This window comes from Onychomys torridus, chromosome 16 (assembly GCF_903995425.1).
Source record: "Onychomys torridus chromosome 16, mOncTor1.1, whole genome shotgun sequence".
Lineage (NCBI taxonomy): Eukaryota > Metazoa > Chordata > Mammalia > Rodentia > Cricetidae > Onychomys > Onychomys torridus.
Genome location: NC_050458.1, coordinates 36555090 through 36577450, shown reverse-complemented (window position 1 = coordinate 36577450; position 22361 = coordinate 36555090).

The window sequence follows — 22361 nt, the reverse complement described above, 5'->3', positions numbered from 1 at the left end:
TTTCTATTGCTTAGATGCCAGCCTTATAGCAACATCTCAGATATAATTGAAGACAAAAAGAAAGGTACTCATTGGAAAGAACTTTTGCATTTGATCCATGTCCAGCACTTCTTACACTGACTGAAGCTTCCTGCTTTCAACCCTGTCCTTCTCCAACTCACAAAAATAGTTCATCAGAGCAAGTATATTATTTGAGTTTAACATATATGAGGAAACTTGAATTAATGAATGGAAGTTGGTAAGTCTAAGAGTGGGATGAACATTCACCCATGAAGTTTTGATACTTTGTAGGTCCAAAACAATGACTGTTTACTTGTGGTGTGCTTGGGTCTCAAAGGTTCTACTTTAACCTTTCTACCCACTTTCCTTCCTTCCTTCCTTCCTTCCTTCCTCCCTCCCTCCCTCCCTCCCTCCCTCCCTCCCTCCCTCCCATCCTCTTTTTCTTTCTTCCTTCCTTCCTTCCTTCCTTTCTTCCTTTCTTTCTTTCTTTCTTTCTTTCTTTCTTTCTTTCTTTCTTTCTTTCTTTCTTTCTTTCTTTCTTTCTTTCTTTCTTTCTATATTCTTTGTGTCTTCCATATTATGCATCTCAATCCCTTCTATCTTCCCATCCATTTGTATCTGCCTTCTGCCCTTGTAACCTGCCCACCCCACAAAAAATTTTTAAAAAATTTAAGAAGGCAGAAAAGAAAAGAAAAGGAAGAACAGAAAAATATCTTCATTTAGCTCTATAGCCCATTTCTTAATTGGACTGTTGGGCATTTTGTTGCCTAATTTCTTGAGTTCTTTATTTATTCTTGGTATCAGTACTCTGTCAGATGTGGGGTTAGTGAAGATCTTTTCCCATTCTTTAGGCTGTCGCTTTGTCTTGTTGACTGTGTCCTTTGCTCTACAAAAGCTTCTCAGCTTCAAGAGATGCCACTAATTGTTTCTCTCAGTGTCTGTGCTACTGGTGTTATATTTAGAAAGTGATCTCCTGTGCCAATGCATTAAGACTACTTCCTACTTTCTCTTCTATCAGGTTCAGAGTAACTGGATTTATGTTGAGGTCGTTGATCCACTTGGACTTAAGTTTTGTGCATGGTGACAGATATGGATCTATTTACAGCCTTCTACATGTTGACATCCAGTTATGCCAGCACCATTTGTTGAAGATGCTTTCTTTTTTCCATTTTACAGTTTTGGAGAATTCTCAACAGAGGAAGCTCAAATGGCTGAAAGACATTTAAGGAATTACTGAACATCCCTAATCATTAGGGAAATGCAAATCAAAACAAATCTGAGGTACCACCTTACACCTGTCAGAATGGCTAAGATCAAAAACACTGAAGACAGTTTATGCTAGAGAGGATATGGAACAAGGGCAACTTTCCTGTACTGTTGGTGGGAATGCTAGCTTGTATAGCCAGTTTGGAAATCAATATGGCACTTTCTTAGCAAATTGGGAATCAATCTCCCCCAAGACCCAACTATTCCCAAGGAATCATCAATCATACCACAACGGCACATGCTCAGCTAAGTTCATAGCAGCATTATTTGTAATAGCCAGAACCTGGAAACAACTTAAATGCCCTTCAACTGAAGAATGGATAAATAAAATGTGGTCCATATACACAATGGAGTACTACGCAGCAGAGAAAAACAATGACATCATGAGGTGTGCAGGCAAATGAATGGATCTAGAAAAATCATCCTGAGTGAGGTAACCCAGACTCAGAAAGACAAACTCATAGGTGGACACTAGATGTAAAACAAAGGATGACTAGACTGCTTCTCACAATTCCAGGAAGGCTATCTAGAAAAGAGGACCCTAAGAAAGACACAGGGATCACCCAACAACAGAGTAATGGATAAGATCTACATGAGCAACCTGGATGTGAGGGGAGGGTAATGAAGGGCAAGGGTTAGGAGAAAGAGTACTTAGGGGAGCAGATCCCAGATGAATCAAGAACAGAGAGAGAGAACAAGGAAAAAGAGACCATAATAAATGAAGACCCCTATGGGAATAGGAAGAATCAAAGTGCTAGAGAGGTCCCAAGCAATCCACAAAGATACCGCCACAATAGACTACTGGTAATGGTCGAAAGAAAGCCCAAACTGAACTATTCTGGTAATCGGATGGCCAGACACCGTAACTGTCATGCTAGATCTCTCATCCAATGACTGATGGAAGTGGATGCAGAGATCCATGGCCAGGCCCCAGGTGGAGCTCCGGGAGTCCACTTGGTGAGAAAGAGGAGGGACTGTATGAATGAGAATTGTTGAGACCATGATTGGAAAAAGCACAGGGACAAATAGCCATACTAGTGGAAACACATGAACTGTGAACCAATAGCTGAGGAGCCCCCAACTGGATCAGGCCCTCTGGATAAGTAAGACAGTTGATTAGCTTGAACTGTTTGGGAGGTCCCCAGGCAGTGGGACCAGGACCTGTCCTTGGTGCATGAGCTGGCTGTTTGGAACCTGGGGCCTATGCAGGGACACTTTGCTCAGCCTGGGTGAAGGGAGGAGGAGACTGGACCTGTCTGGACTGAATCTACCAGGCTGAGCTGAATCCCCAGGGGAGTCCTTGCCCTAGAGGAGATGGGAATTGGGGTTGGGCTGGGGGAAGGGAGGCAGTGGGAGGACTGAGGAAAGGGAATCCGTGGATGAGATGTAAAATTAAATTAAATTATAAAATTAAAAAAATCTCTTCGTGGAAGCTGTAGTGTGACACAGTCACACAGTATACTTTTTGGTCTATATATCTTTACTTGCAAATGTTCATTGCAAAGAGTCATTGGTCTGGTTTGAGGCCTGGTTTCGGCTATACCATTGACACTGGGCTCTCAATGGGAGTCCTTTCAGATATCTTATTGTTGTCCTGTGTCATAGAGATCAGATTTGGATCTGCAGAACATACCTCTGTATGTGCTCCAACAGATTATAGTTGAGGTGGATGTTGGGGTAGGTCAACTCATAGCCCTGGTTTGGAGCCTGAGTTATAGGGTTGGTCAGCCCATCAGCTCTCCCCTGTCCTCACCACTAGGGTGAGATCTCCAGAATTCCCCACAGCTATTTCATCCTATGCAGCAAGGAGCAAGGTGTGGAGCCAGTTCTCCTGCTTTCATGCTTTCAGTGGCAGCTCACCCATACCTATACCACCAGGGATAGCTATACTGTGTTTGTTGCCCAGGCGAGATGTAGGGGTCACTCTCCTGAGTCTTGCAGCTAGTGGGGAGAAGGGACAGCTCTCCCAAACTTATGATCTCAGGGCCAGCTCTCTCAAATGTTACAGGCAGTAAGGGGGCATGTCTCCCTCACCCATGCTGCTGCATGACAGATGAGTAGTGGGGCCATGTTCATGCCTGCAGGGCTGCTTACCTGTGCTCCCCAAACAGGGCCTGCTCCACTGTGCTGGCCAGGTGAGGTGCAGGGCCTGCTCTCCTGAGTGCTACAGATGGTGAGGGGCAGGGACAGCTCTCTCACTCTCATGACTTCAGGACCTTCTCTTATACCTGTCACAGGTGGCAAGGGGTTTGGGGGAGGGTATCTTTCCCTCACCCATGCCACCACATGCCAGTTTAGGAGGGCAAGACCCACTCTTCCACTCTCATACCCTCAGGGCAGCTCTCTCACATCCCTGCAAACAGAGTAAACTCTGTTGTGCTGTCCAGGAGAGGTGTAGGACCAGCTCTCTGGAGTTCTGCAACTTGTTATAGCTAGTTCTCCCTAGTCTTGTAGCCAGTGAGGGGTGGGGCCAACTTTGTGCAGCACCATCCTGTTGACTTTCAGTAATATCAAGAGCCATGGACATCAACACAGACCTTGGCTGCAGCTGAGTCATGGAGCTAGACATGAACCTTGGCAGCAGCCCAGGCCATGTAATTATCACAGCCCTGGGTGGCAAGTAAGCCACTCAACTTGGCCCAATCCTCACTGATTTCACCTCTTTAGATCTGCCTCTCTCCATAGGACATGAACCATTCTCTCTCTCTCTCTCTCTCTCTCTCTCTCTCTCTCTCTCTCTCTCACACACACACACACACACACACACACACACATACCACAACATACATTTGCTCACCATAATAGTTGCCAACCACCACGAGGTGTCTTGCAGCAGTGGGCCCGTGCTTTCTCCTCTATGCCTGGGCCAGGCTGTCAAGGACATTCCTGTGGGTATCCTCTCCCTGCTCAGTAGTTATGGTGCTGGGAAGGGCAATGCATTTTCCTTGGCACGTGGGGCAAGTTGTCCCACCTTTCTGCCCATATTAAGTGTAGCTTATCACTATTTCGTCATCGTACTTGAACTGCCTAAACTTCAATATGAGATTGAAGTACTATATATTAAAGGGACTCTGGGGAAGCTGAAAGAAACTAAAGAGCATATATCATCCTATATCATTATATATGTGTATGAAATTCTTCAAGAATGAAATAGTAGCACATTGTTAATCCTTAATGTTGTAAGTACATATGTTTATAAGCTTACAGACCGTCTTTCACACATATACACACACATATGTGTATGCAATGTTTACTATATTTATTTGGTAGCTTAATTTTTATCATTTCTCTTTCTCCCTTTTCAGTTTAAATGCAGTTATTATTTAAGAGACGTTTCAGAACTATGGAAGTGTTGCAAGAATGGCTGGAGAACTCCCAGGTGCTGCCCACTCCATTTCCCCTGCCATTAACTCCTTGTATGGTACATTTGCCACAATTAATGACCCAGCAACAATGTATTATTATTAACTGAGTTTTCTTTTTTTCTCAGAGTAACTTAGTAATTTTTTTCTAATGTCCTTTTCTCTTCCACTCTCATGCCAGTTTGCCTGGATTCTAACACTAACATCTTGAGATTACTAGCTATGTGCATGTTTGCTCTTCATTTTAGTAGGTTGACTCTCTTAAAGTGGTGTGTGGTATATTGTACTATATGGTTTATAATGTTAATTGTAATTGAACTATGTATATAAATATATTGTTTCTCCAGTAGTATTTGTGTGTGTGAAAGGAAAATCCCTGTTGTTTTGCATGCATGGGACATAATACCTATAAAATATAGCCATAGCTTTTTCAGAAGTGGCTGTAAACCAAAGTCTGTTGACTTGACATTGTACAAATAAAACTCTCTTAGGACTGTGTAGACAATTAAGATTTGTGTGAAAATTTGAAAGATGTTATGTTTATTTTATCCTTTGGATAAGAACTGGGAAATATTAAAGATAACATTTTATTAGCTTGGTTTTTTTTCCTTTTTAACCAGTCAACAAATATTTGCTGTGTGTCTCCTATGCCATAGTAACAAAATATGAAGGAAAAGTAGGCATGCAATTGTTTTTAAACAAGCAGAACACTCTGGTGGAAAACAACCCTATAAGATAAAGTTAAAGGAGGTGTGCTGTGCACAAAGCTGTAAAGTTGAAAGCCTGGTGCACACTCCATGTACCTGGATCTGTTTGGAATCCACTGAATTTTATGGCATGAGCTGATGGTAAGAGACTAAAGAGGAAGCCAGAGATTGGTACACTCAGCACATTTACACAGATGAGGTAGGGACTGGGGAAGCAGCCCTGATGCTTACAAGAGGATATATGAGAAGAGAGTCTAAGGTAGATGTAGGCTCTGGCTTGCTAAGACAGATGGATATAAGTAGGAGTTGATCGCTGCCTGTATTAACAGGTATTAGAGGGCGTCAGAGGGAAGAGAGCTGATTCTAGCAAAGGGAGGACACTGTATCTTGAGTATCTTTAATATCTTTAATATCTAGTAGTAACATATCCAACTCATATATCAAATCTGGGGCTGGCTTTCATAACCCCAACTCAAACCCAAGCACAATAACCAAGAAGGACTTAAATTGAGGCCAGTGCTCGTCTCCCCAGGCCAATGTTGATTGCATTTATGACCAAGATTCCAGACCTCTCTCTTCTCTGCTTTGTTTGTTGGCTTTGCTTTGAGTTGTTTTAACGGTGTTGAACTGTTGGAACATTGTCACCTCAGCGTCAAACTGAACAAGAGGAAGATGTTTGACATTTCAGATGTTGTCAGTCCACACCTGTCCAGTGAGCTGGCATTCGTTCTTCTTGGATTAAGGTCAAAAAATGAAAAAAACAAACAAAAAAAAACATGAATTCTGACAAAGGCAGAAACTGCCTATAATTATGTCCACCTGAGGTTGAGAGAATATGCACATGGGAAATAGAGACTTTATGATATCATATTAAAATTAAATAGAGCACATAAACAGGAACTGTAGCATGCAGAAAAAGAATAGATATTTAAGTTGATATAACTTAATTTCTTATTCTACTCCTCAGGCAGGCTGGCAGGTTGTTTAATCAGATTATTTTGTCAATAAAACCAAAGCACAGTAATGTACTAAGCTGAATGATTATATGAAATGATTGTTTAATTTTCTGGTGCACAGCAGAAGCACAATTAATTTTTGAATAATTTCTTTTCCCTGTTATATGAGTTTCAAGTTTCTATTGATATTTTATTCTGATCCATTTCACTATAGCTTTCCTGCATTTCTGTACTCAGAATTCAAGTCTTGACCATGAGAATCATCTCTTTAATAAAGGACTAAAGATATATTTGACCGGCATAGGGTAAGCTACAAGTTTGGAAATTATGTTACTAATGTCGATAATGAGGTTTTGATATTTAAATAGCTCTGTAGTTGTAGCAGGAATCTTAACAGGTCTTATTAATAAGAACAAACCTGAGCCAAGTGTTGGGGTGAATGCTGAAAGATCAGAGAGACAGAACAAGCCAGAGCTACCTCACCACTCCAGTTCCTCGGCTGGTCTTATTTCCTCAGACTGGAAGCTTTTGAGTCCTCATCCTAATGGCTCTCAGCTGAACTGCTGCTGGAAAGCCTGAATGCTTAACCAGCCAAATATGTAACTAGTCAAATGCTCCTTGTTTCTGGCCTTCATGCCTTATATATCTTTCTTTCTGTTGTCACTCCCTGGGATTAAAGGCTCACTTTCTTCGATTAAAGGTGTGTGCCTCCATGCTGGCTGTATCCTTGAACACACAGAAGTCTGCCTAGCTCTGCCTCCCAAGTGCTGGGATTAAAGGCGTGCACCACCACCGCCCAGCTTCTGCTATGGCTTGCTCTGACCCATTTTGTAGCCACCATTTTTGGCTCTGTATCTAGTGGCTGTCTGTTCTCTGACCCCAGATAAATTTATTAGGGTGTACAATATTTGGGGGAACACAATTTCATCACATGTAGTAGTGGATGCTTGCAAACACTATGTTTCTATATTGCATCACAGGTCAGAGAGCTTTGAATTTTACTTTGAGAAAATAGATGAAGAAACTAAGGCTTAGAAAGGTTGGATCCTCTCCCAGAACCTGCAGAGTCTAATCCAATACAAACCCAGTGTGCATCACAGCACTTGCCTGCTTTCTTCTGTTTAGAGACAATTGCAAAATAGATAATTGCCATGAAAAATTAGCATTAAAAAACAAAAGAAACATGTCAATTAACAAATTCAGCTCTGGCTATTTCAGAATATTGGGAAATTTGTGAAATTTGCATTCAGTTTCTTGAATCTCAAGAGACTGTGGCAGTCATGTTCACTGTTAGCCCAAGAGAGCCAGGCACCTCTGGAGGGCAAAGCTGGAGAAGAAGGGTAACAAAGGAGGCTTGGTTTGATAGTGTCAGAAAACTCATGAATGTTTCATAAGGACTCCACAGAAGAAGATAAAACTTCCCCAAATGGCCTTCTTTGATTTTCTTCTAATGGATAGATTAGAAATCCAGATGAAACACTGGTCTGGGATGAAGACTTGCCTTTTGAAAACCTGAAAATGCCTTGTCAAAATCCATCCCCCCTATCTGATCCTGGGTGCCTGGCAGCTCTCTTCACTCAGAGAAAGGTTATCAGATTCCCACACAAGGGCATTGCATAGTTACCAGGCAGGAAGGCCGGCCTTCCCCACTCTAATGGGCTGGCCGCCAGAATCGTCTTCTTTAGATCAGTCCCATTCCAGCAGAGCCATACCACGTTTGTTTATAGGATCTGGGAATTCATCTGCTTCTCTCCCTCCCATATTCTTCTCTCTCACCTTCTCCTCCCTATCCCTGTGGCCCACAACACACACACACACACACACACACACACACACACACACACCCCACACCACATACACACACACACACACACACACCACACACCGCACACTACACATCACATACACACACACACATACCACACCACACACCACACACACACACACACACCACACCACACCACACACCACATACACACACACACACACCGCACACCACATACACACACACACACCACACCACACACACACACACACACACACACACACACACACACACACCACACCACATACACACACACACACACACACACACACACACACACCGCACACCACATACACACACACACCACACCACACACACACACACACACACACACACACACACACACACCACACCACACCACATACACACACACACATACACATACCCACACACCACACACCACACACCACATACATATACACACACACACACTACACCACATACACACACACATACACACACCACACCACATACCACATACACACACACACACACCACACCACATACACACACACACACACATACACACACACACCACACACCACTGCCTCCCTCCCCACACACACACATGCACATGCATACACATGAAACATATCCTTTCTTTGTCAGGATTTTGCTAGGTAGCCCAGTCTGGCTTAGATCCAGGATCTTCTTGCCTTAGCTTTCCAAGGGCTGGTTTTACAAGGAAGATAGGCTTTTTATTTATTTTTCTTGTTGGTTTGGCCCACATTAGGTCTTCAGTCATGGTACATTCAATTCTGGGATTGAATCTCTATTTGAGGAAATAAATGTCATGTAAATCAGGTAAATGGGTATATATCAAACAGCATGTAAGCTGTGTGATAACACATGCATATGTTTTTAACAAAAGCAACTTTCTTTTTGTTTTCTGGTACTGATTTTCATCTTATAAAGAATAAAATAATAAACAAAAAGAATACTGAATTATCATTTTTCCAAGAAGTAGAAATGCCTTCTTTGGTGCTAGGAAAAGAGATCCTCAAAGTTTGAATATTTTCAGAGGACAGCTTGCCAATTCCCCCTGAAACTCCTTTCTCTAGCAATTTCAGTTCTGCTGGATATGTCAAGACAATAGTTCTATATCTTTGCTTCTTCTCACACCTCTATCTATGTGTGTATAGATATAGGTACCAGAAGGTATTAAAGTGGTGCATAGTATTTGTATATGGAAAACATATATAAATCATATATCTCATATGTATTCAATTTTAATATTTTATAATTAATTTAATTTTACATATCAGCCAGGGATTCCCCTGTCCTCCCTCCTCCCAGTCCCCAGCATTCCCCCCCAATCCACCCACCATTCCCACCTCTTCCAAGGCAAGGTCTCCCCCTGGAGAGTCAACCCAGCCTGGTAGATTCAGTTGAGGCATGTCTACTGCCCTTTTCCATAAACCAAGGCTGAGCAAAGTGTCTCAGCATGGACCCTAGGTTCCAAAAAGCCAGCTCAACCACCAAGGACAGGTCCTGGTTCCATTGCTTGGGAGCCTCCTAAACAATTCAAGCTTATCAAATGTCTCACTTATCCAGAGGGCCTGGTGCAGTCTCACGGGAGCTCCTCAGCTATTGGTTCACAGTTCATGTATTTCCACTTGTTTGGCTATTTGTCCCCTGTGCTTTATTCAATAATGGTCTCGATATGTCTTATTCATATAATCCCTCCTTTCTCGCCGATTGGACTCCTGGAGCTCCACCTTGGGCTTGGCCATGGATCTCTGCATCTGCTTCCACCAGTGACTGGATGAGCATTGTATCATGACAGTTAGGGTGTTCAGCCATCTGATCACCAGAGTAGGTCAGCTCAGGCACTCTCTCAAACATTGCCAGTAGTCTATAGTGGAGGTATCTTTGTGGATTTCTGGGGACCTCTCTAGCACTCTGCTTCTTTCTATTCCCATGGAGTCTTCAGTTATCACCGTGTCTCTTTACTTGTTCTCCTATTCTGTTCCTGATCCAGCTGGGACCTACTGCTCCCCTAAGCTCTCTATCTCCTGACCATTGCCCTTCATTACCCTCCCTCAGATCCAGTTTGCTCATGTAGATCTTGTCCATTTCTCCATTGCTAAACTATCCCTGTGTCTTTCTTAGGGTCCTCTTTACTATATAGCCTCCCTGGAGTTGTGAGTTACAGTCTGGTTATCCTTTGTTTTACATCTAGTATCCACTTATGAGTGAGTACATACCGTGTTTGTCTTTCTCAGTCTGAGTTACCTCACTCAGGATGATTTTTTTCTAGATCCATCCATTTGCCTGCAACCCTCATGATGTCATTGTTTTTCTCTGCTGAGTAGTACTCCATTGTGTATATGTACCACATTTTTTGTTTCATTATTTATTTATTTATTTATTTATTCATTCATTCATTCATTTATTTATTATGTATACAGAAGAGGGCACCAGATCTCATTACAGATGGTTATGAGCCACCATGTGGTTGCTGAGAATTGAACTCAGGACCTCTGGAAGAGCAGACACTGCTCTTAACCCCGAGCAATTTCTCCAGCCCCATGTACCACATTTCATTTATCCATTCTTCAGTTGAAGGGCATCTAGGTTGTTTCCAGGTTCTGGCTATTACAAATAATGCTGCTATGAACATAGTTGAGTATGTGACCTTGTGATATGATTGAGCATTCCTTGGGTATATGCCCAAGAGTGGTATAGCTGGGTCCTTAGGGAGGTTGATTCCCAATTTTCTAAGAAAGCGCCATATTGATCTCCAAAGTGGCTGCACCAGTTTGCATTCCTACCAACAGTGGAGAAGTGTTCACCTTCTTCCATATCCTCTTCAACATAAGCTGTCTTCAGTGTCTTAGATCTTAGCCATTCTAACGGGTGTAAAGTGGTATCTCAGAGTTGTTTTGATTTGCATTTCCCTGATGACTAAGGATGTTGAGCAATTCCTTAAATGTCTTTCAGCCACTTGAGCTTCTTTTGTTGAGAATTCTCTGTTTAGCTCTATAGCCCATTTTTAAATTGGACTGTTGGGTATTTTGATGTCTAATTATTCCATGCAATCCCCATCAAAATCCCAACACAATTCTTCACAGACATGGAAAGAACAATACTGAACTTCATATGGAAAAACAAAAAACCCAGGATAGCCAAAAGAATCCTGTACAATAAAACAATCTCTGGAGGCATCACAATCCCTGACTTAAATCTCTACTAAAGAGTTACAGTAATAAAAACAGCTTACAACTGGCATAAAAACCACCATGTGGAACAATGGAACCGAACTGAAGACTCTGACATTAATCCACACATCTATGAGCATATGACTTTTGACAAAGAAGCCAAAACTATACAATGGAAAAAAAGAAAACATCTTCAACAAATGGTGCTGGCATAACTGGATGTCAACATGTAGAAGGCTGCAAATAGATCCATATCTGTACCAGTGCAGGAAACTTAAGTCCAAGTGGATCAAAGACTTCAACATAAATCCAGTTACCTGAACCTGAGAAAGTACCAAGTAGCCTTGAACGCATTGGCACTGGAGATGACTTCCTAAATATATCACCAGTAGCACAGACACTGAGAGCAACAATTAGTAAATGGCAATTCTGGAGGCTGAGAAGCTTTTGTAGAGCAAAGGGCATGGTCAACAAGACAAAGCGACAGCCTACAGAATGGGAAAAGGTCTTCACCAACCCCACATCTGACAGAGGCCTGATATCCAGAACATATAAAGAACTCATATGTATTTTATTATATGCAAAACATATATACATATATGTAAATCATATCGTTGTTTCTATATACTTATGCATAAAAGATTATTACCACTGCACGGTAGCCAATGTCCTTATTTTTCCTCTTGCTGACCATTAATTTTGCTTAAAATGTGTCAAAGTAGGAGTAGAAATTACGCCTAAAGGTCAGTTGTTATTAGTGACCTCATATATTGTTTCTCTTTCCAGATACCCCATTCCACTAGTTCTGATTTCCCTGGTGAAGCATGAACTCTGTATATGAGTATCTCTCCTTTCCTTTATTTGATAAATTTCTCAACTCCTTTAAGGTCAAGCCTAAGGCTGACTCTTCTACAAAGTTTCTGTGAATTTTCTGGGCCTCAGTGAGTGCCCTACTTTGTTATTTCTTGAGCACCATGCATAGCAGAAGCAATCTGGTGTTTCCTTCTGTTCTTGCTCCTGCTTATGAACATTATCTTTCTGACTGTGTTCTTCCCTGAAGTCAGAGATCTGAAAGTGGTGTTTTAATATCAGCACAGGATCAGAAATTGGATATTGCGCATGAAGAGAAATCGATGATATCAAGATACACAAAATTAAGCTGCCAATGTATGAGACACATGTGTTTACATTTTTATCATGTGAACAAATGTCTAACATTAGTGAAATGAGCATTTAACCTTCACGATTCTGGTCTTATTTTTAATTCCTCATATTCAGCAGCTGAATTAGCTCTTTCTTGCTTTCTTCTTTGTGTTGAAGTTTTCATGATAGGGACTATCTTTTCCCATTAATATTAGAAACTTCACCCATGTTTGTCAGTGTGATACACAAATGTCAATAAATATTTACTGAACTAATAACTCACTTTCTCAAATTTTAACTGACCTTATTCTTAATATGATACTAATTTGTTTTATACTCAGTTGATCTTAAATGCTTGAGGATAGCTACAATACCTGAGAATAGCTATGCCTTATCTGCTGTCTTCTCAGATTTACATTCTAAGGCCCATTATTGAGTACTGCTTCTTTACCCTTCCACTTATGAGACAACATTTTCTGCAGGCGATACCAAGCTCCAATGGCCCTGTTAAAGCTTATCAGTTTAAACAAGCCCCAGTTCTTTAAGTGTTCATCTGTCCATCTCCTTTTTTGTCTTCTAGGTGTATGTATTAGTTATTCTCTCATTGCTGATCCAAAAACCCAACAGTGGCAGCGTACAGGCTGAAGTGTCTGTTTTAGATTACATGCCAATGAATCTATAATATTGGGGAAGGAATGGCAGCAGGAGTGTGAGGCAACCGGTCATATTCCATTCATAAAGAGGAAGCAGGGAAAGGTGAATCCTTGGACTCAGCTTGCTCTGTCCATTTTATTCCCTCTTGCGATCTCAGTTCATGAACAGTACCAGCTACACCGAGGTAAAATCTGCTCACCTCAATTAACAATTCTAGACAATCATTCACAGACATGCCTGAAAGCTTGTATCTTTGGAGATTCTAGATCCTGCCAAGTTGATGATTAATATTAGTCATCACTTGCCCAGGTGACAGTGAGAAACCGTTTCACTAGCTGTCTTTATGGGTACAAACAATGATTTTATAAGACTCCAAGGGGAAAAAATCATTTGTTTAATCCTCCCTACTCCATGTTGATCTATGATTAAAGGGCAGAAATTCTGCCTTCCATACAGTTATAGAGAAATTGTTGAGATATCCAGAATATATACATTTATAATTATATATAAATATGATGTGATTTAAAAAATATTTATAAGATGTTTTATGATGTGTCTGTCCAGTGATATTCTTCTTTTATGAATACATTGTGGGGTTCTTCTTTGGTAGGAAATCCACCATCAGGGGTCCTTGAACTTTGTCTTGGAAGCTAACAGTCTTTGGTTTATTTCTCTTAACACCAGCAGTAAGCTTTGTAGAGTCTAGAAAATGGAGGCTTAGAAAATATAATCCTAGAGTTTAACTTTTATAGGAGGGACAGAATGTTATGTATCCATCTGGTGGTGATGATTGTTGGGTTTGTGGCCAAAACCCTCATAAACATTGGGGTGTAGTAAGCTTAGCCTTGATATAAAGAAAAATCATGGGAACTGGACTGCATACCATCTGATATCAAATGCCAAGTTCCTTATTCTGGGGTCTTTAGTAAACTGGCAAAGAGATTTATGCTTTTCTAATGGGAGGCAAAGTGGGTGGTGATATGCTTAGCAAGTCTAAGCACGTCCTAAATAAGACCCCTTTGAATAATATGAAATCATACCCAGAGCAGTTTATCTTGTGGTTTTCAACATTCACTGAAGTTAAGGTCATCAGATAAATCACAGTATATCTAACAATGTTTCATTTTCAAGTAAATATTTTAGTTCAATAGGTTTTTGATAATGAATATAAAATACATCAGAATAAATATCTATTTATCTAAAATTCAAATTTAGTTGGAAACACTGTAGTTTATTTGCTACATCTGACAGTACTTCTCCCAGTGGAAGCAAACAAATTATTACATTTTGTGAGTTTAAGCTCCAAAGAATGATTGGACATCAGCGATCTCTTTTATGAAATTATTGAAAGTTAGAGTAGTGGAATCAGATCAACATACATTTTAATAATATACCCCAACACATATGAAAATGTAACATTTGGTACAAGTTGTAAATATGCAAGTGACATCAGGGTCCTGTGGAAAATTATCTAATTTTGATCCCAGAACCTGTGTAAAGTCTCGTTCCTTTGCACAAGTCTCTGTAATTCCATCTTGTCCATGAGAGACAGACAGGAAGATAATCGGAACTCCAGGACCAGAGTGTGGTGTATGAAACAGTGGAGAACTAGAGAGAACCTCTCTCAAACAAGGTCTCATGCACATATGTATAAACATGCACCTAAACACATACACTCACCTCACATACACACACATATATACAGACACGTACCATACTTGTTCACAGATGCATGTGTGCATACACACCAATCCACCCCACAGTCATACACACATGTACACACACAGTAAATGTTGCTGGTAAAACTATATATCTATATTAATAAACATAGACATAGGCTATTTTCTAACCAAGTGTAATATTCAACTCTAAATGAATCAAACTTCAAGCCTTTGAAAATATTAGGGGAAGATATAGGCAAAACATTTTGGGACTTTTTAAATGATGCAGATGTTCTGATTAAACCAATGGTTCTCAACCTTTCTAGTGCTGTACTTAATACAGTTTATAATACAGTTCCTCATGTTGTGGTGGCCCCCAAACAAAATTATTTTGTTGCTACTTCATACCTGTAATTTTGCTTCTGTTATGAGTCATAACGCAAATATCTGATATGCGACCCTCAGGTTGAGAACCACTGGATTAAGCTTTTTCACTAGTTTAGGCTGAGATTTCAAAAAGGTTTTAGAGACAAAAATCTGAGGCAAATAGCTTGTTTGGAAATTGTTGCTGTAAACTTGGAAAGGGGAGTGATGCATGGGGTGGAGCTAGATGGAAGAGAAAGCCAGACAGTCTTGCTGTGAACAGTACAGAACCAGTTCTCCTTGCATCTGGAGAAGCAGCATAAAGATGCCTACAGTCATCTACCTTGGTAAGACTGCCTAAAGGCTGTCCAGTTAGCTTACTCCTTGGCACTTCCAGACTATATGGCTTAGATTAAAAGGCAGATCACACAAGAAGTCACTATCTTTTGGATCTAGACAGCCCACTTAGGCCCACCTATCAAAGGCTTAATTCCATGCTTGGTATTATTGGAAATAATTTAAAATGTGGATATAGTGAGAAGTTTTCAGGCATTGAGGGTGTGTTAGAAAGGAGGTCAAAGGAACCCAATCCTTCTTCCTCACTCTCATTTTTCTACATGAGCTGAGATGTTTCCTCTATTTCATGCCCCCCATTGTGACTTTTCTCCATTATCACAGCTCAAAAGCAAAAGATACAATAAATTAAGGACCAAAGTCTTTGAAACTGTGATCTCAACCCTTCGTAAGGTGTTCAAATCCAATACTGTGTTACACTATGGGGAAGCTGACTCATATTAAAGTTATGGGTGATTAGGATGTAAAATTGCAGGAAAATGTGGGGTATCTGTTGAAGGGATGTTAGTTGGCTATTAACATTAGCAGCTACAAAATAAAAACAGTTTTTTGATGTAAGCTTTGTGTTCATATTGCGTGTATATAATTTAGCTCATTCTCCACTCATTTCTTCATGTTTGACTCTTCCTTGTAAATTTTCTCAGACACCAAAGAGTTGAACAGCTTTCATCAAAGAAATTGCCAATGAGTTTTACAGGGTAATTTTATGGTAAAAGAACCATGTACAGGAAAAGTTGCTAAAATCACTTCACATGAAATGTCAGAAAAGACTTTTTATATTCTAAAGGAGAAATCGAGAAAAATAGAAATATTACTGATCTGCCCAGAAATAGTTATAATTTAAAGATCTGGGACTAATTCTTATCACAAAAGATTTTTTGAGTTTAAAAAATATTACTATAATCTAGTTCATAAAAAAAGGCCTGTATTAGGCTATATTTACTTAAGGCACCATGTCATAAGCTGTGGCACTGATGAAACCCCACAGCGTTTTAAAAAATTACCTTTCACAGATGTACTTAGGGCTCCAGTGGGCCACAAACACTGTAATTAGTTACCAAGGTAGTTTTATAGAAGTGATACTTTTTATTTGGAAGAAAACTTTTTACTCCCTTTAAGAATCAACAAACAGTACAACATCAAATAAAATTGGTTTGTTTGTTGGGCTTCTTGCCTTTTTATTGCTCCGTTACTCCCACCAGGGGACTCCAGGCTGCGTTTTGTTTGGAAAGGGCTATAGCCCTGACCAGTAACTCCTGCAGTGGTCTGTACTATGTACTCATTGAGCAAGGCTAGAAAAAAGAAGATACCATTATTGAGAGGCCCTTTGACCTGAATATCTAACTGTGCTGTTGACGACTTCTGTGGGTTTTGGTGAGGCCATGGAGACATCCCAGTTGATAGTGAAAGAACTTTATGGGGGAAAACAAGTTGAGATTGAGCCTTAAATTTTCTAACATGGAGAAGGCATATGTTAAGGCCTTGATTTCATCATTATCCTCTGGGCCTTCCTATTTAGTGTGGTTCAACTTAGTATTTTGTATAAGTATGCCCATCCTTTATTTGTGCATCTACCCAGGATTTAGGATTTGGGAGCATGGAGTCTTCAACTGCTCTGGAAAAATCTGCCACAGATCTGGGAGGTATTCCAAAGACTGAGTTAATTTTCTCAGTAGAATATGTGCATATGGATTCTTTTTTAGCATAGTTCTAATTTGATGCTCTTCAATTATTTCTACATATTACTTCCTCTACCAGTTATATCTCTTTATTGAAGATATCCTCTGAGATTTGTAGGGAGGTTCTGCCAATACTTTTCCTTTCGTGGTGTCTCTTCATGCTATGTATTGCTTTCAGATTTATTAAGCTTCTATCATAGTGTTCAGAGATATATTTATTTCCTAAAATAGTAAGAAATAAAAATTTTAAAAAGCCCAGAAAATACTGGTTGTTTCACCACCATATATGAAAACATTTTCTCCCATAAGATAATATCCAGAGTTTTGCTATTTTGATATTCCACACTGTAGTATGAATTCTAATTCGTCTTTATAATAAAAACCCAGAGCCAGACATCAGGGTAAATGCTGAAAGATCAAAGAAGCTAAGCAGCCAGACACTTGAGTTCTTACTTCTATGGAATTGTCAGCCTCAAAGAAACTGAGCTCCTCTCTCCTCCTGCCTTAAATTCCTTTTCTCTGCCCAGCCATATCGCTTCCTGTCTCAACCTCCCTAATGCTAGGATTAAAGGCGTGTAGTGTACCACCACTGCCTGGCTTCTATGGCTAACTAGTGGCTTAGCTCACACTCACATCTTCAGGAAAGCTTTATTTGTTAAATCACAGACAAAACCACACACATTAAAAATATGTAGGAATATAACTAACCTACAAAGACAGTAAGAATTAACTTTGCATTTGCCAAGTTTGGGTGTTGTACACATGTGAGACACACAGAGACATCAGGTGTGGAATGAGGTAAAGAAGTTTGAAATTTAGGAAGGCCCCTCCACCCCAATAGGAACTGTAAATGGGAATCATGAACAGGGGGGAGTTTTAAAGCATGGCAAAGAACTATGGTATAAGTGAGATTTGTTTTAGTTATCAACTTGACACAACCTAGAAGCACCTGAGAGCAGAGACTCGCCGAGGGACTGTCTAGATTGACTCGCGAACATACCTGTGTGGGTTATCTTGATTAGGTTAGTTAATGTGGGAAGACTCACTGAGGTTGGCACTATCCTTTAGGAAGAGGATTTAGAACTGAATAAAAGTAGAAAAAGTGAGTTGAGCACTACCATCTACACATTAATTCATTGTTCTTGACTGTGGATATAATGTGACCAGCAGCTTCAAGTTCCTTATTGCTGACTTGACTTCCTTATAATGGTGGACGGTAACCCTTAAGCTGCTTCTGTCAGGGTATTTTATCACAGTGACAAGAAATGAAACAGTGACAGCATTGAAGAGAAGAGACTCCCGCAGAATGCGGATGTGAAGAGTTGAGTGTTGAGGGCTGAGAAAACCTGAATCTGATCCACATTAGTGTGACACACAGCCCATTTTCACTTCCTTTCTCGGGTCCCCATTGATACAAATGCAGCCATGGCATTCCTACTCTCCTCATTTGTTACTTCACATTTCAGTGTGTGTCTCTCCAGATTCTCACACTGCCCAGTACATCACAGAGTTTTAACCAGTGATAGCTTAGAGGAAGGGCCCTGACTTACAATTTCCTGATTTTATGACCCAATTCCTGAATTACGGAATCCAAAAAGCAATGCTTATACCATAGGTAGTAGATACCAGCTGCGAATTCAGTATCAGTTAAGCCTCACATTGGGTCTCTGTATCACTATGGAAACCAGAAGAACAGTCATCCTTAAAACAAATGTGTCTAAAAGACAGCCAGGAAGATCATAAGCATTCTAGAGCCTTCCAAATTGCTCATTACTCTGCTCCATTTTTAGTACTGTAAAACTTTTAGTGAGACTCCAGGAAATACACTTCCTGGTACACTAATTGTGCCATTAAAGGAAAAGTAGTTATATCTGCCTTAAGTTTGAATTATTAGAATTAAAGGGTCCATTACAGTTTCTGTGTAAGCCCTGTGGGGAGAAACAATGCTGTCTGTGAAGTTACCTCTGTTCAAATCATTCACTGGGGGTGTGAAGGAACATTGCCTAGTTTATGACATCTGCTGTAAGCATCACCCTGGAGTGAAATAAATGGTTTACTTCCTGGGCCTCTCTTTCCAAATGTGTTGGTATCAGGTTTTCTCTCTTTGGAGGCTATCAACTTACTGCAATTTATTTCCTTTGTGTTCAGCCCACAACCCCTTCCTATCCTGAAGGAGCAAGACGTCAAAGGTTTATTCAAACGAAAAAAGTCTACTTGTATCTTCTCTAAGGCTTGTACTGCTCTAGAAGTCAGTTAAATCACGCCGATTACTTCAGAGATAATAAAGATATAATGTAAATGCATCACATATGCATACTATTTCAAAGGAAGGAAACTAGGGAGGGTAAAGCTAATTTTTGCTTTGGTGCCAAGGTAAACAATGCAGTGTGGAAAAAGATTGGAAGCATCCTCTGGCAGTCTGTGGCTTAGGTAATTTGCAACTATTAAGAAATAACATGATAGATAAGTCATTTAGAAAATTATGTTCTCAAGTCTTAAGTATGAGAATCTATTAAAGGAGGAGATTAAATCTCCCACTACGTCCATTTAATTAGCATGGTTAAATGGCACCTTTGTTTCAGTAAAGCACAAATGTGGGGAGGAAAGTGGAGGCAGAGTGGGATTTAGCATTTGTAACTACCTGACTTTCACTGAATCTGCTATTAGCTCTCCTGTGAGGCTATAGCAAGTTCACCATATGCTCACTGTAGAGGGAACCCAAAATCTAGGGTATGGAGAAACTTTGGCTGTCAAGACTCCTCTTTTGAGCTCTCTCCTAAAAGATGTGTTTGTCATCCACATGGACTACCATGTCCCTTGCAAGGATGTGTCTGTTACTGAAATTCTGTCTAACACCTTCTTCTCTGGTGGCAGTGTCAATACCTCAGGGGTGTTATTTGATATTGTACCATCTAGAGGCTTGATTATGGAAGGAGTTTGGATGCTCACTGAATAGGGAGGCTGACAGAAGGAATTATGAGAACGTGAGCAAGGTATGAAGAATTAATGTGCACTCACTGAGTCATTTTCAACTGACTCAAATATTGTCTTCAATTACTTCTTTTGCAAGTCCTACTCATTCATTATGATTCTGTCATCTCTTCTCTCCATTATTGCTACCTTGTCTTGAGTGCTCACTCTGATAATTTCTTATCTATCTTTACGCTATATTTCTGGCCCAACCAATGACTCTTTGATTCTCAAGAACTCCCTGGTTCACTCCATCCAAAATGATGTTTCTTTTTCAGTGAACATAATCTGTGCTTATTGTTTTAATTGTCACATATTTCATTTCAGTGAGTGATGTATGATAGTCTTCAATCCATTTTAATAAGAGTCTATGCTTCCAGAGGACATATGTAGTTTGGAATGGGATGATTCTGCATGAAGTTGAATCTGTTTATCCCTTCAGTCCCTGGCACATGAGCTAGCTACTAGGATCATGTATGGAAAAAGCATAACTCTCACTGAAGAAACAAATATAATGTAGAGATCTTAGAAATACATGAACAAACATCAACTTAGCAAATCTTCACACTATCCCTTCACCTTCAACCTCACATCAGTAGAAGAGCTGGAAACATAGAGATAAAAGTTGAACTCAAATTACTTATGATTTAGCCTATGTTCTTCTCATTGCTGATAACAGCCTTTGGGAAATACAAAATACAGTGGCTTTTAAAGTAACAAGCAATTATCCTGAAATAGCTACTTGTTACATGGCTTTTCATTCCATGTAATATTTTTAAGACATGTGTATTAGGAACTTATGGATGATCATATATTAATTGAAAATAAGTTCTTCTCTCATACAATGTATTCTGACCACAGTTTTCCCTCCCTCCACTTTTTCCAGCCACTCCCTCTCACCTCCCATCTCTATCTTCCATTGGGCTGAGCAATTTTTTAGCCAAATCACACACATTTTATCATAAATGAAAACTGAAAATCAATAGATACAAAGAGCCATTGGGCCATAATTTAAACTGCTGCGTAATAACTCATTGTATGCGTGTATTTTTCTTAAGTTATTTCTATACCCTCTTTCTTGTCACTTAGACTCTTTAGTTTTCTACTAGCATAAAAGGTTTTTTGATAAGACTGAAACTTTTGTATATGTACAATTTATCTCTTATCTTAGATTAAATTTTGTAATTTAGTTTGTTCGATTATGAGCTCAAAATTAAACATTTTTACTGATTCAACTAATTTATTTACTCTCACCTATTATGTTTAAGAGGGAAATGGAGTTTATATAGCCATACTTTTGCTAATATTGGGTACTTTATTCTTAAGTCTTGATTATTCCTTCAAGTGAATAGGTGACTATATATGAACTCTGACTTGGTACCATTTTCTGTTGCTGTGGGAAAAAAAAAAGCACTCTAACAAAAACAGTTGAAAGGTGTTATATTTTAACTCACTATTCCAAGTTATAATCCATCTCAGTGGGGGAAGTCACAGAGGTAGGAACTCTCTCTATCTCACCTAGTCAGGAGCACAGAGCCAGGAATGCATGCCTGTTTATGCTCAGCTTGCTCCCTGTTTTCATTCATCCCTGGCCCAGCCCATGAGATGGTGCTGTCCACATTCAGGGGATTATTTCCACCCAAATTTACAAAATTAAGAGAACCTCCGAAATGCCAGCCTATTTTACACAACTCCACATGGACATTCCCTTCCTACACAATTTCACATTTTCAATAAAAAATCCAACTAATAATCATAAATGCAAATACATGCACACATACACAGACACATGAACATGTGCTTGCACACACACATGCCTCTCATGACACCTCTGCACTGTAATACAGATTTATCACCGTAAGTCAGAAATTTGAGTGGGTATTAAGCTTACAGGTTCAAAATTCCAATACAGTCAAAGTCAGTGACCTTAAAATTGGTGCAAATTGGTTTTTATGTTTCTTATTAATTGTATGAGCCCCAGAAATTATTTAATTCATTTTCAACCTCAAATAAAATCCATCAAATAAGGTCCATCAAGTAATAATATAAAGGGTAATTTTACAAATCAACAACATAATTATGTTTTGAGACAGAACTCTCCATACATGCCTGGTGACACTGAGCCTACTTCTAATGGGTTTTTATTTGCAAACATAGGTTAAAAATAAAGGTTCATAAAAGGTGTAATTCACAGTAATATAATTACATAGATACAGGTAATGGTGGTTTTAATAAGAATGGTCCCAATTATTTATATACT